This window comes from Megascapheus bottae, chromosome 23 (assembly GCF_031878675.1).
Source record: "Megascapheus bottae isolate mThoBot1 chromosome 23, mThoBot2.hap1, whole genome shotgun sequence".
In the NCBI taxonomy this organism is placed as follows: domain Eukaryota; kingdom Metazoa; phylum Chordata; class Mammalia; order Rodentia; family Geomyidae; genus Megascapheus; species Megascapheus bottae.
In genome coordinates, this window is record NC_143531.1 from 10,485,839 (window position 1) to 10,498,146 (window position 12,308).

The window sequence follows — 12,308 nt, forward strand, 5'->3', positions numbered from 1 at the left end:
TCATCTTTCAAACTTTTATTTCAATGCAATTATCTGGGGAAGACTTTAGATTTTGTTAAAAGCAGCCATGTCCATGGACTGCACATAGTCCTCAAAAGCAGTGATCTGTTCCTCCAGCATGTCTGTTCCTACTTTATCATCTTCCACTACACACTGTATTTGAAGCTTCTTAATTCCATATCCCACTGGAACCAGTTTAGAGGACCCCCAGACTAAGCCATCTGCTTGAATGCTTCGGACACACTCCTCCAATTTTGCCATATCTGTCTCATCATCCCAGGGTTTCACGTCTAGTAAGATGGAAGACTTGGCAACAAGTGCAGTTTTTTTGGCTTTCTTTGACTCATACTGTGCAAGACGTTCTTCCCGAAGCTTCTTTGCTTCTTCACTTTCCTCCTCCTCATTAGACCCAAAGAGGTCAATGTCATCTTCATCTTTACTCTCCACAGCTCCGCTTCCAGTGGTGTCTTCCACATTGGCAGGGCCATACTTGCCCAAAGATTTCTTCACTCCAGGCAGGCTGCCCTTTTCCTTTTCACAGGATTTGATATGATTATACCAACGTAGGGCGTGACATAAGTCGGCAGGCGGCGGGCCGGAGACTGCCTCAAAAACTGCCACATCTGCTTGCGAGGGCACATACCTGGAGGCCCGCAGGGCTCTTGAGATCTCCGAAACCCATGGCCCCGGTTGTGTCCAAGGGCTGGGTAGCAGTGAAGAGAAAGAGCGAGACAAGCCCCTGCCTTGTGTTAAGGCAGGGAAAAAAAAGGGGCGGGGTACAATAGTTTTTGGCTCAAGGCCGGCACTCTACCAACTTGAGCCACAGCTCCACTTCCAGCTTTTTTGTGTGTTTAGTTGGAGATACAAGTCTCACAGACTTTCCTGCCAGGGATAATTTCAAAGTCAAGATCCTCTGATCTCAGACTTATGAGTAGCTAGGATTACAGATGTGAGCCACGAGCATCCAGCAAAGAAGAGTCTCTTTTTAAGACATATTAATGAGGTCTCATGTAGCTAATGTGAATAGAACTAGAATATGAATTTGGGCCTATTCTAAAAGCTAGCTGTATTCTGGTGTTTCATGTTCTTTGAATTAAAAATAACAGCAGCAAAAGAAAACTCCCTTGGACTATAGAAATTCACCTTCAACAACACAATAAATAAAATGCTTATTCTTTCGGCTTTCATCAAAACTGAAAACACCTGAGGCTACCATTCCATGTCATCCAACCATACCAAATGCTACACCCCAGACACAGTTGATTAAGACTTTGCAGACAAAGCCTGGATTTGTAGTTGTATGCTGTGACATGCAGCACATTTGAGAATCTTGCATTAGCTCCCTTTTGATGACAACTATGTTTGCAGAGTGAATTCATTCAGGCTAAACGCACTGGTTAGTCATGGTTGTTTATTTCATGCTTTACCTCTCTCCCTCCCCCCCTCCCCTCTAACCTCACCAGTAAGTCAAAACAATTGGTTCAAAAGGTCTCTGAGCTGGACATGATGTAATTCCAGCTACTGGTGAAGTGGAGGCAGAAAGGTAATGAGCTCCAAGATAAGTGTGCCCCAAATAATGCATGCCTGGCATTGGCATGTGTGAAGTTCTGGGATCAATCTTTAGTACAGGAAGAAGGAAGGAAAGAAAAAGAAAGAAAGAGAGAAAGAGAGAAAGAAGAGAGTGGGGAGGGGGAAGGAGAGAGGGAGGGAGGAAGGAAGGAAGAAAGGGAGGAAGGAAAGGAGGAAAGAAGGGAGAAAGTAAAAGAGAGAAAGAGGAAGAGAAGAAAGAAAAAAAGAAAGAGATGAGAAAAGAAGGAAGAAAAGACAGGAAGAAAGTAATGAAGGAAGAAGGGAGGAAGTAAAGGAGGGAGGGAAAAAAATGAAATGTGCTATCTCTGAAATCTTGTGTAATGACCGGATAAACGTGAAGAAGCTAACAATCTCTTTTCTGGGTACACTCTCAGTAGAAGCTAGATAATGGCTTGTTTCCTTGTTTTCTTCTCCCCATATCCACAAAAATGAAGAACATAACAAAGGCTCTTCTGTATTTTCAGATAAATGCAAGTCCTGAATTAGCTTCTGAAGAGGTTGAGTGCTTCTCCCTCCTCAGCCCTGTTGGCCAAAGATGACCAATCTCTTTCTTTTCTTTCCTGACCTATTGGGTCCTATTGTTCCAGGCTCTGTAGGATTTCTTTTCTTCCTTTCCTTGTCTGTGTTTCTTTCTTTCTTTCTTTCTTTCTTTCTTTCTTTCTTTCTTTCTTTCTTTCTTTCTTTCTTTCTTTCTTTCTTTCTTTCTTTTTTGCCAGTCTTGGGCTTAAGCTCAGGGCCTGAGGACTGTTCTTGGATTTTTCTCAAGGCTAGAGCTCTACCACTTGAGCCTCAGCCCCACTTCTGGCTTTTTCTAAGTATGTGGCACCAAGGAATCGAACCCTGGTCTTCGTGCATGCTAGGCAAGCACTCTACCACTAGGCCAAACTCCTGGCCCTCTTTCTTTCTTTTTTTTTGCCAATCCTAGGGCTTGAACTCAGGGGCCTGGGCACTGTCTTTGAGCTTCTTTGTGCTCAAGCCTTGCACTCTGTCACTTGAGCCATAGTGCTACTTCCAGCTTTTTCTGAGTAGTTTATTGGAGATAAGAGTCTCATGGACTTTTCTGCCTGAGCTGGTTTTGAATCATGATCCTCAGATCTCAGCCTTCAGAGTAGCTACAATTATAGGCACAAGCCACCAGCTGCAGACCTAAAGATAAGTCTAAAAGCTGGTGTCTCTGGGTTGGGTTTGAAGAGTGTCTCTAGGTTGGGTTTGCATCAGGCCAGAGACCTGATGAGCCAGCACCCCTGTGCCAATGGAAAAGACAGAAGCTCCATTCATTCCCAAGGATGATAACGGATCCTGGATATTTCTCTGTCACTACTGCAGAGAGCACAGCTTCCCCTTTTGTTTATGTTTCTATTCTTGAATCATTTACTGTTCCGGAACTAAGTTGTTCCTTTAGGGTACAGTAACATCTGAGCATAAGCCCTTCCCTGTTCACTTTCTTATTCGGGTAACTTGAGCAGAAGGTATCTCTTTCTTCAGGACGTTTTTGTCATCTCAAGGATTTTCCTGCCCTGGCTGGCTTTGAACTACTATCCTCAGATTAGCCTCCTGATTAACTAGGGTTGTAGGCATGAGTTCCGGGTATCTGACAAAGTGGTCTGCTTCTGGGACTTGTCTTTTGCCTCCATTCCCAGAGAGGATTAGCGTAGCTGTGGTTCCCCAGGCTTTGCTGATGTTTTCTGGAATCCATCCCTATTCTAGAGATAGAGAATGATGGTAGTTTTGAGGGGTGAAGGAGTCCAGTGAGGGCCTGGATAGTTCAAAGAGGGTCCTTGAACACTGGGCATGAGCAACCTTCTTCTGGTTCGATAAGTAAAGTCCTAGAACTTAGAGAGGGCTAGGTGGACAGAAAGGAGGGAGGAAGTGAGGAAACAACACTAGCAAGCAAGTCCACTAGGGGGAGTAAGGGAAAAGGAGAGGGAAAAGAGAAGAGAGATGAAAATGGGTGACTTTTCTACTTGGCGAGAGAGATTTACGAACTAGCAAAGGGCCCTCTGATTGACATGGAGTAGGCCAAAACTGTTGCGTAGGTCTCAAATGGTTGATTATTAGCAAGATCAGCTCATTTCACCCAAGACCACAGGCAGAATAATATTGATTGCAACTAGAACTTGAGTTCAAGTCCCAGAATTGACACACACAAAGTGTTTTCTTTGTCTTAACAGATAAAAAATGAATTCTTAGATGAACTCATCTAGTTGGATGGGTTTTTCTTCCTTCTATCAAAAGCAATAGGGAAATACTTTGAGGTTTTATACTCGGTTGATATGATAGGATTTAGCTTCTGAAAAAAAAAATCACTGGTCTTTAAATTTTTTTTAAAAAAAATCTTTATTGTGCCAGTATTGAACTCAAGGCCTTCTTGCTGTATGTCCCTTAACTTTATTATTATTATTATTATTATTATTATTATTATTATTATTATTATTTTGGTTGATTATGAGTCAAGGCTAATACTCTTCTGCTTGGGTCTCAACTCCATTTTTGGCTTTTTGGTGGTTCACTGGAGATAAGAGTCTCAGATTTGGGCCGGGTGTTTGGCCTAGTGGTTAAAGTGCTTGCCTAGCATGCCTGAAGACTCAGGTTCAATTCCTCAGTACCACATACATAGAAGTGGGAAGTGGTGCTGTGGATCAAGTGGTGGAACGCCATCATTGAGAAAGCCCTAGGACAGTGCGCAAGCCCTGAGTTCAAGCCATGGGACTGGCAAAAAAAAATGGAGTCTCAGATTTTTCTGCCCAGGTTGGCGTTGAACTGTGAAGCTCTGATCTCTCCATTGGTGTGAACCATCCATCTAGATATTGTGCAGCAAAGAAGCCAATTGTAGTAATTCAGGAAGAAGAAGCCATTCTGACTCCTAATTTTCCCAGCGTTAATTGGCTCTTTATCATACTCAGGACGGAGTCTTTGTAACAAGATGTTGACTTTTGTAACCTCTGGCCTCTACCCAAGGGAAGCCCAGTTATTGACCCTACAATCATTTTTAAATGAAGTCCTGTCAAGTTACTTGACTAGAAAAGCAGATTAAATAAACACACTGATCTAGTGAACAAACTCATCAATAAAATTGCCACCTCAATTACCTGATAAAGTCAGAAATCAAAGTGTATGGTTGCCCTCTCTGGGACTGAAGAATTTTTTTTTTTTTTGAGATTTATCAAAGGTTCCAGAGAGCAAAAGAATACTTCTGATGAAATTTGATTTTGTGTTTCTGTCAAAGCTCCAGAGTTTTCTACAGGTCACACAGCCTGTCACATATATATATATATATATATATATATATATATATATATATTTCATCATTTTATCACAAGCTGCCTTTCATCATGTGGAAAGAAAAATGGCCTCAATGAGGGCTAGACTGATAAATGCCGCTCATGCGCTGGGTTTAAGCAGATGCAAATGAAAATGCCAAAAGGCTCAAGTTCAAAGGAAGGATTCAGTACCTGAGAAATGCCCCTTGAAGGAATTCCATTTCTTTGGGAAAACGTTGGGGAAACATGTTTCTTAAGTAGGCTGGGCAGCTCTGATTCAATACAATTCAGTGCCTTTTCCAGTCTTCATGGAACTGCTCTTTCTTCTCAGGGACCAAGAAGGCTATACAAGCTTGCTTAAAGGACTGTTTACTGACTGCCATGGAAGGCTCATGTGTGTGTGTGTGTGTGTGTGTGTGTGTGTGTGTGTGTGTGTGTGTGTGTGTGTGTATCAATCTCCTTTAGCTGGCACTTTACCATTTGAAACACAGCTTCACTTGCAGCTTCTTGCTGGTTAGTTGGAGATCAGAATCTCACCAGTTTTCTGCCTGAGTTGGCTTTGAATCATCATCTTTGGATCTCAGCCTTCTAGGTAGCTAGGATTACAGGCCCGAGCACTTGCTTGTGCTTTTTTTTTTTTTTTAAATGCGCCTCTTAAGAAATCAAGTTCTGCTCAATAAGTCACCACTACGCATTTTATCCTTGTGTGTTTTTGTGTTTCTGGGTGTGCTTGGGTTTACCCTGCAGAAAACGATTTAGAGAAGGCAGATAGTACCTATCAGTGTGGAGCTATCCTGTCAAGAGAGTGATGCTCAATCTTGCATCCTTGTAAGTTATTTATCATACCCTGAGGCTTTATGGAATATGGTGTCCTTGATGAAGAGATGAAAAGGAGCAACATAAAAGCAAGGTAAAAGTAGACTGCTTCATTAAAAGGGATCTACCTTCTGGTCCTCACTTTTTGAATTCAGAAAAAAAAATTAAGAGTAGTCTTCCTGAAATTTATCCAGCACAAAAATTTACTTGGTAGAACATCTGGAAATAAAGAGAACAGGAAAGGGGAGAATGAAATTGGAAAGGAGAATAAATAGGGAGTAAAAAACAGAGGGCCCAAAAATCAAGAAGAAAAAAAAAAGATGATGGAAGAAGGAAAGAAAGGATAAGGGAGAAAAGAGAGACCGAGATAGACAGAGACACAAAAACAGAGAAACAGAGAGAGAGAGGGAGACTTCTGAAGACTGAGAACCCTAAAAATTCAATTCAAGAGGCCAAGAAACAACTCAGAAAAAAAAAATCAGCTGCCTTTCTCTGTTGAAATCAGTCATTGGAGTCCTTCTCCCTCCTCTAGCCAGCCAGCAGGGACCATAACCCCCCCTCACCCCTCACCAGCCCTCCACCTCCAAGGAAGGCTATAGAAGCCAGGCTTAGAAAACAGGACTAGTGAGCTGGAGTAATATGTTCTAACTGGAGCAAGTGAGGACTCCAGCCTTGAGACCAGGAGGCAAAGCAAAGGTGACTAAGGAGTTTTGCATTCTTGAATCGTTATCTCCCAGGGTGGGTGGGGCAGGATCCAAGGAGGGGTAGTGAGGGAAGAAGTTACTATTTCATCCTAGGATGAACGTTAGTTCAAATTCCAGCTCCTTTACCCTGCTTCTTCAGATTGCTATTCCAGAGCACAAGTTCAGATATAAGCAACCCTGAGAAAGAAAGAAAAAAAAAAGCTGGTTTTCAGAACAATATGAGGCTTTAGTTAAATAGAGCAATGCAAGAACAGTTACTTAACACTTCAAACAACCACTATTTAAACTTGAACTATGTAAATAATGTGGGCACATGTTTGCCCATTCTCTGGTGGATTATAGAAGTCCACCTTAGCACTGCTCCCTCCCTCCCTCTCTCCCTCCCTCCCTCCATCCTTCCCTCCTTCCTCTCTTCCCTCTCCCTTTCCTCCTCTTCTCTCCTCCTCTCCTCTTTCCTTCTCACCCTTCTCTTCCCTTGGAACTAGGGTTTCAACTCAGTGCTTTGTACTTACTAAGCACTCTACCACTTGAAACCTACCCTAAGCACTTTTTGCTTTAGCTATTTCTCAGATAGGGTCTCATGCTTTCCCCCAAGCCTGTCTTGGACCACAGTCCTACTCTTGCCTCTTGACTATCTAGGGTGACAGGTATACAGCACCACCTCCAGCCTGGTTAACTGTGTTTTTCTATACTTCTGTTTTTAGATAGAAACAATACAGGATTGTTTTGTGCATGCCTTTCAAAACACAAATAGAGTTATTAAAATGTGTGTGTCAGGGCCGGCAGTGTAACCTAGTGGTAGAGTGCTTGCCTAGCGTGCATGAAGCCTTGGGTTCAATTCCTCAGTACCACACTCTGAGAAAAAGCTGGCTCAAGTGGTAGAGCATTAGCCTTGAACAAAAAGTGTCCAAGGACAGTGCCCAGGCCCCAAGTTCTAGCCCCAAGACTGGCAAAAAAAAAAAAAAGTGTGTCTTCAAAGTTAAGCATGAGCTTAGCTTTGCAAGCTCAACCTCTTCCTTTGAATCTATTGAAGTATCCATCCTCTGTACAAGAATAGGCTACCACTTCTGTAGCGAGTTCCTGTATGATTTGGAGCAGGTGCTTTATAGGTGCTTGATTGGCTGTTGGCTACTCTAGTAAAAAAATGCTCGGTTCTGGTTACGTGGCCCTGCCTCCTACCACCATACAATTATTAGTTTCCCTACGAAGAAATGGCTGGTTTCTAGCTGTTGGCTCTTCAAGTTTTCCAATGGCAATTGCACTCAGCTACATGCCACAGATAATCTAAAGATGTGCCCCAAAGATAGAGAAGAGTTACCCTTTAATCTTAGCAAAACACGAAACCATCTTCCAGATATACAAAATGGCCATTTGTTTTCTGCTATGCCTGGCAGCATCTAGGAAAACACTACAGAAATTTAATATTCGTCCTTTCCTTTGTGTCTTGCATGTTAGATAGGTTTTACAGGAATAAAAAATAACAACCTCTTTGGGCTTACATGGAAGCATACACCCAAACAAAGACCTAACCCAATGCAAGCATCCTCTCTGCAAGAATACTGACACTTCTTTTACTAAATGAATACTTAATGACTAACATGGGATGAAGAAAGAAAAAGGAATAATGTCAAAATTGAAAAGCAGGTGATAGGCTTCCCTAGACATTTCTGATGTATATTGTCTATACTGGAAGCTTGAGCATCAATCCAGTTGTAAATCCTTTGAGCAGCTGTTTGTGTGCCATCAGCTAATGAAGCTCTCTGAGTGCTCAGTTATTAATGGAATGAAGCCAGAGGGGGTGGATAAAGAAAGGAAGAAAGAGTGACCCAAAGAAGAGACATTTTAGAGAGAGATTTACTTTCCCTAGCCACTTGTAGAAATCCATTTCAGTTCAACTGGGACCAATTGTGAATGCTGGCCTGGGGCAAAATTCCTATTTACAGTCAATAAATTAATGGCTGATACCTTGAAATGGGTTGGCTTTCACTGAATCAATGTCTGGTGTGGCAATCTATCCTTAGGCCAAATTCTCACTGAAGTTCTTAAGTTGGGGCTATCTGGAGAAATGGATGAATCTTTGAACTCCTTCTAAATCACTACTTAAAAAAGTAAAAAGCAATATCCATGTAGTGTCAAGGTGTTTTCTGTCCTCTTTCTCTCTTAACACTCACAGAAGAACGGATGTTAATTGATTTCCTTTATACAAAGCTCTACAACATACAGAGACTTTTGTTCTAATTTAACCTGTGTCCTTGAGGGGTGGGGGGTGGTTTTAAAGTATCCATAAAACTAAAGAGGTGGGAACTGTTCTCTTACAGTAGTTCCTTTGGAAATGTCTGGGCAAGCAGGAAGCAGAGAAAGACCCTCTGTTGGTTCAGCTGGCATTTACAGCTGAAGATAACACGAAATACAAATCTGTCAAGGTTCATGTTTTCTTGGAGGGGGAAGAAAATCCAGGAGGAAAATAAAGAGAAATTGAAGTTTAGTGTTTCATAACTGTGTGCCCTTTTCCAGGTTTTATTCCTGTAACATTCTCTGTGTGTGGCCAGGCTCTTCATAATACTGTACTATTAAAGAAAGAGGAGAGGGGAAAAGAACAGGGAGGAAGAATTGGGGTGGAGGGAAGAAAAAAGTCAGTCTTTCATGGTAGAGAACACTGTTTTTCTATCATATTTATCTACCTAGTTATTATTTTTGTTGGTCATGGGACTTGAACTCAGGGTTTGGGCTCTGTCTCTAAGTTCTTTTTGCTCAAGTCTAGTGTTCTATCACTTTGGGCCATAGCATCACTTCTGGTTTTCTGATGATTAATGGGAAATAAGTCTCACAGGCTTTCTTGCCTAGACTGGCTTTGAACTGAAATCTTCAGATGTCAGTCTATTGAGTAGCTAAGATTATAGGCTTGGGTGACCACTGCCTGGCTACAAGACCATATATAAAGGAGTAGGGTGGGTGAAGGCTTTTGTGAATGCCAGGCTTGCCACCTAGACCTTTGGCACTATGCTGGATGAAGTGCCTGGAGTTGAATTCACTGAAGAGGGACTAGCAGAGTAAGTCAGAGAAACAGCAGGGAGAAAAACCTCATGGGACCGTCTGGACCAGGGTACAATGGAAAGGATGTTGGAGTTTGTTTTCATAAAGGAGATGGGATGTTTTTGAATGTTGGGAACAGAAAAGGGAGAGGGTGTGACGCATGTTAAAGGGACAGTCCTTTTGTACAGAATATGTGTGCTGGCAGAGGTGAGAGGGCCAGCAGATGGATGGAATCCCAAAGCTTGTTTATGGGCTTAAAGTTGAGTGAGATGGAGATAATTCAAGAATGACTTCCACAATTGGAAGAGAGAAGTCATGATTCATCTTGAACATCAAGGTAGGGGAAACATTCAGCCAATTGAAAGCTCAGCTTGGGACATGTCAAGCTTGACATGTTTGCTAGACATTCAACGAGAGCTGAATGCTTAGAGTTTAGAAAGTTAGTTCAAGCTAGAGGTAGACAACAGTTTACAAGGTGACTTTTTTTTTTTTTGGCACCAATCATGGGGCTTGAATTCTGGGCCTCAGTTCTGTCTCTGGAGCTTTTGTGCTCAAGGCTGACACTCTACCAATGTGAGCGACAGCTCTACTTCCAGCTTTTTGCTAGTTAATTGGACATCAGAGTCTCATGGGCTTTCACAACCCTAAGAGCTCAGCCTCCTGAGTAGACAGGATTACAGGCATGAGCCACCAACATCAGGGCTCACCAGGTGACATTTTAAGTCAAGGAAGACAGTGATCCTGAAAGGAGATATGTAGAATCAGTAGAGAAAATCCCTAAGGACTGAAATCTCAGGTACTCCAAAGGTTAGCAGTTAGGAACACCAACGTGAGAAGTGACCAGTAATAGCCAAGTGAATGGTGTCCAGGCTGCTCGATTGTTGTCAGGCCTGCATGAGCAACTGTGAGCATACATTGACCATGACTGGCTGCTTCGAGACACTTGAAATGATAGAACACCCACAGACTTCCTTCTAGACGGGGGAGACAGCTAAGCACCTATTGCCAAAAACGGAATGGAAACTGAATTGAAACAGTTATTCCTATCTGATGCATGAAGACAAGTAAACAGTCTTGAGGCATTCAAGTTATAGTACACATACCCCAGAAGGTAAAGAGATCTGTGTCCTAGAGAAACAGTGCTTTTTGTAGCTGGAGTTGCTGTTCTGGTCCTGTCAAGAGAAAGTCATCTCCTCTGGAGCTGATGCTTCAGTGCTGGATGGCTCAGAGGGAAGGGTAGGAAACTCATACATGTAGCAGCATTGAGGCAGGAGGTGATTCCTGGATGCTGCCATCTTGGACATGTAGCTACAGTGAGAGGGGAGTGGGGTGGCTCGGATCTGGAGGAAAAGAAGGCACTGTGAAATCACAGACAAAACCCAGACAATTACTGCTACAGATGGAATATTTGTGTTTTCCCTCTGAACTTTACATTTTGAAACCTCATACTTAATCTTCAGTGCCATTGGATTTGCAGCTGGGACCTTGAAGAGGCAGTTATTATAAAGGTGGAGCCCTCAGGAGTATGTCAAAGAGGAATCATTCTCATTCTTCTGTTGGAATGGCCATGCTGGTATGATAGAAAACACTGGAACTCTGAAAGGTACTCTGTTGCCAGGAAGACAGCCAACCCAGGAAAAGGTACCTAGCAAGATGGATGGAATTGGGAAGCATAGAGACAATCTTGTCGTTTATATTCTACTTAATCTATTTGATCGGTCCTCTTGCTTACCTCGATAAGGTGAGGCTTTGTTTCTTGAGATCAAAGGCATCTGCACACACTTCAGTTCCATGCTCTCTACATTAGGAACTGACACCCTTTTTGGGGTTGCTCAGGGAACAGGATTGGTAACTTGTGGCTTTGGGTCTCAGTGTTGTCTAAGAACGTGGGCCATTTTCCCGCCTCATTTCTCATTTTTGTTAACTTTTCTTTAATCTGTACCTTTCCTAAGCTCTTAATTTCAGGAAAAAATTGAAGTGTGTTAGGATCTAGAATTAAATATTAAAAAATGTGTATTTTGTATTCTAGCAGTATGAATTAGGACACTTCCTCTGGTCTTGTATTAGATATTACAAGTTCAAACCAGAGTGCCAGTATCATCTCCACGGCTAGCGATGTGGATGCTAGGTTATCACATAGACGAGATTGCTTTGAATGTAAAAACAAAGGAAGGAAAGAGACAGGCCATTTAATGAGGTGGTGGGTAGTTGTTCCAACAATTTTACACATTGTAATTATTCATGAGAACTTTGCACAGTAAAAAGAAAAAGAGTGATCTTCATCCAAGTCATGTATAGAAACATTCTTTTTCTTCTTTGTGCCAGTACTGGGGCTTAACCTCATGGCCTGGACATTATCTCTTACCTTTGTCACTTAAGTCTAGTGCTCTATCACTTGAGATCTGAGTCTCGCAGGGTTTTCTTCCTGGGCTGGCTTTGAACCATAATCCTCAGATCTCCTCCTCCTGAGTGAGTAACTAGGACTACAAGCTTGAGCCACGGGGCGCCTGGCTGATCTGAAGATTGTGGTTCAAAGCCAGCTCAGGGAGGAAACTCTGGGCGGCCTCTCAGGCTTTCCCCTCTCCCACTGAAGACCACGGCAGCGCTCCTTCCCCAAGTCGTACCGGGACTGGCCGCTAGATGGTGCTGCTCAAGCGGCGAGGTCGGGGCAGGCCCGGGTCCGCTTCCCTCCCCCTCCCCAGCGGCATCTCTCAGTTCCTGTGCTGGTGCTTGAATGTTCTGATTGTTCAGGAATGTCTAATGATAACAAAGCCCCCCCCACCCCCACCCCGATTAAACCTGGGACAAACACCAGCTGAGGTGGGTAAACACCACTCTGGGCTTCTCCTTTGTCTCTTTATTGAAAGGAGTGAAGCCCAGTAGCCTGAGATGGGCCACTCTCCAG

At 42.9% G+C, this 12,308-nt stretch overlaps 1 pseudogene; it reads right to left on the reverse strand.

Annotated features, from left to right (window-relative positions):
* The window catches only part of LOC150047305 (elongation factor 1-beta pseudogene), an 82,245-nt pseudogene continuing 69,937 nt past the window's right edge, over nucleotides 1-12,308 (reverse strand).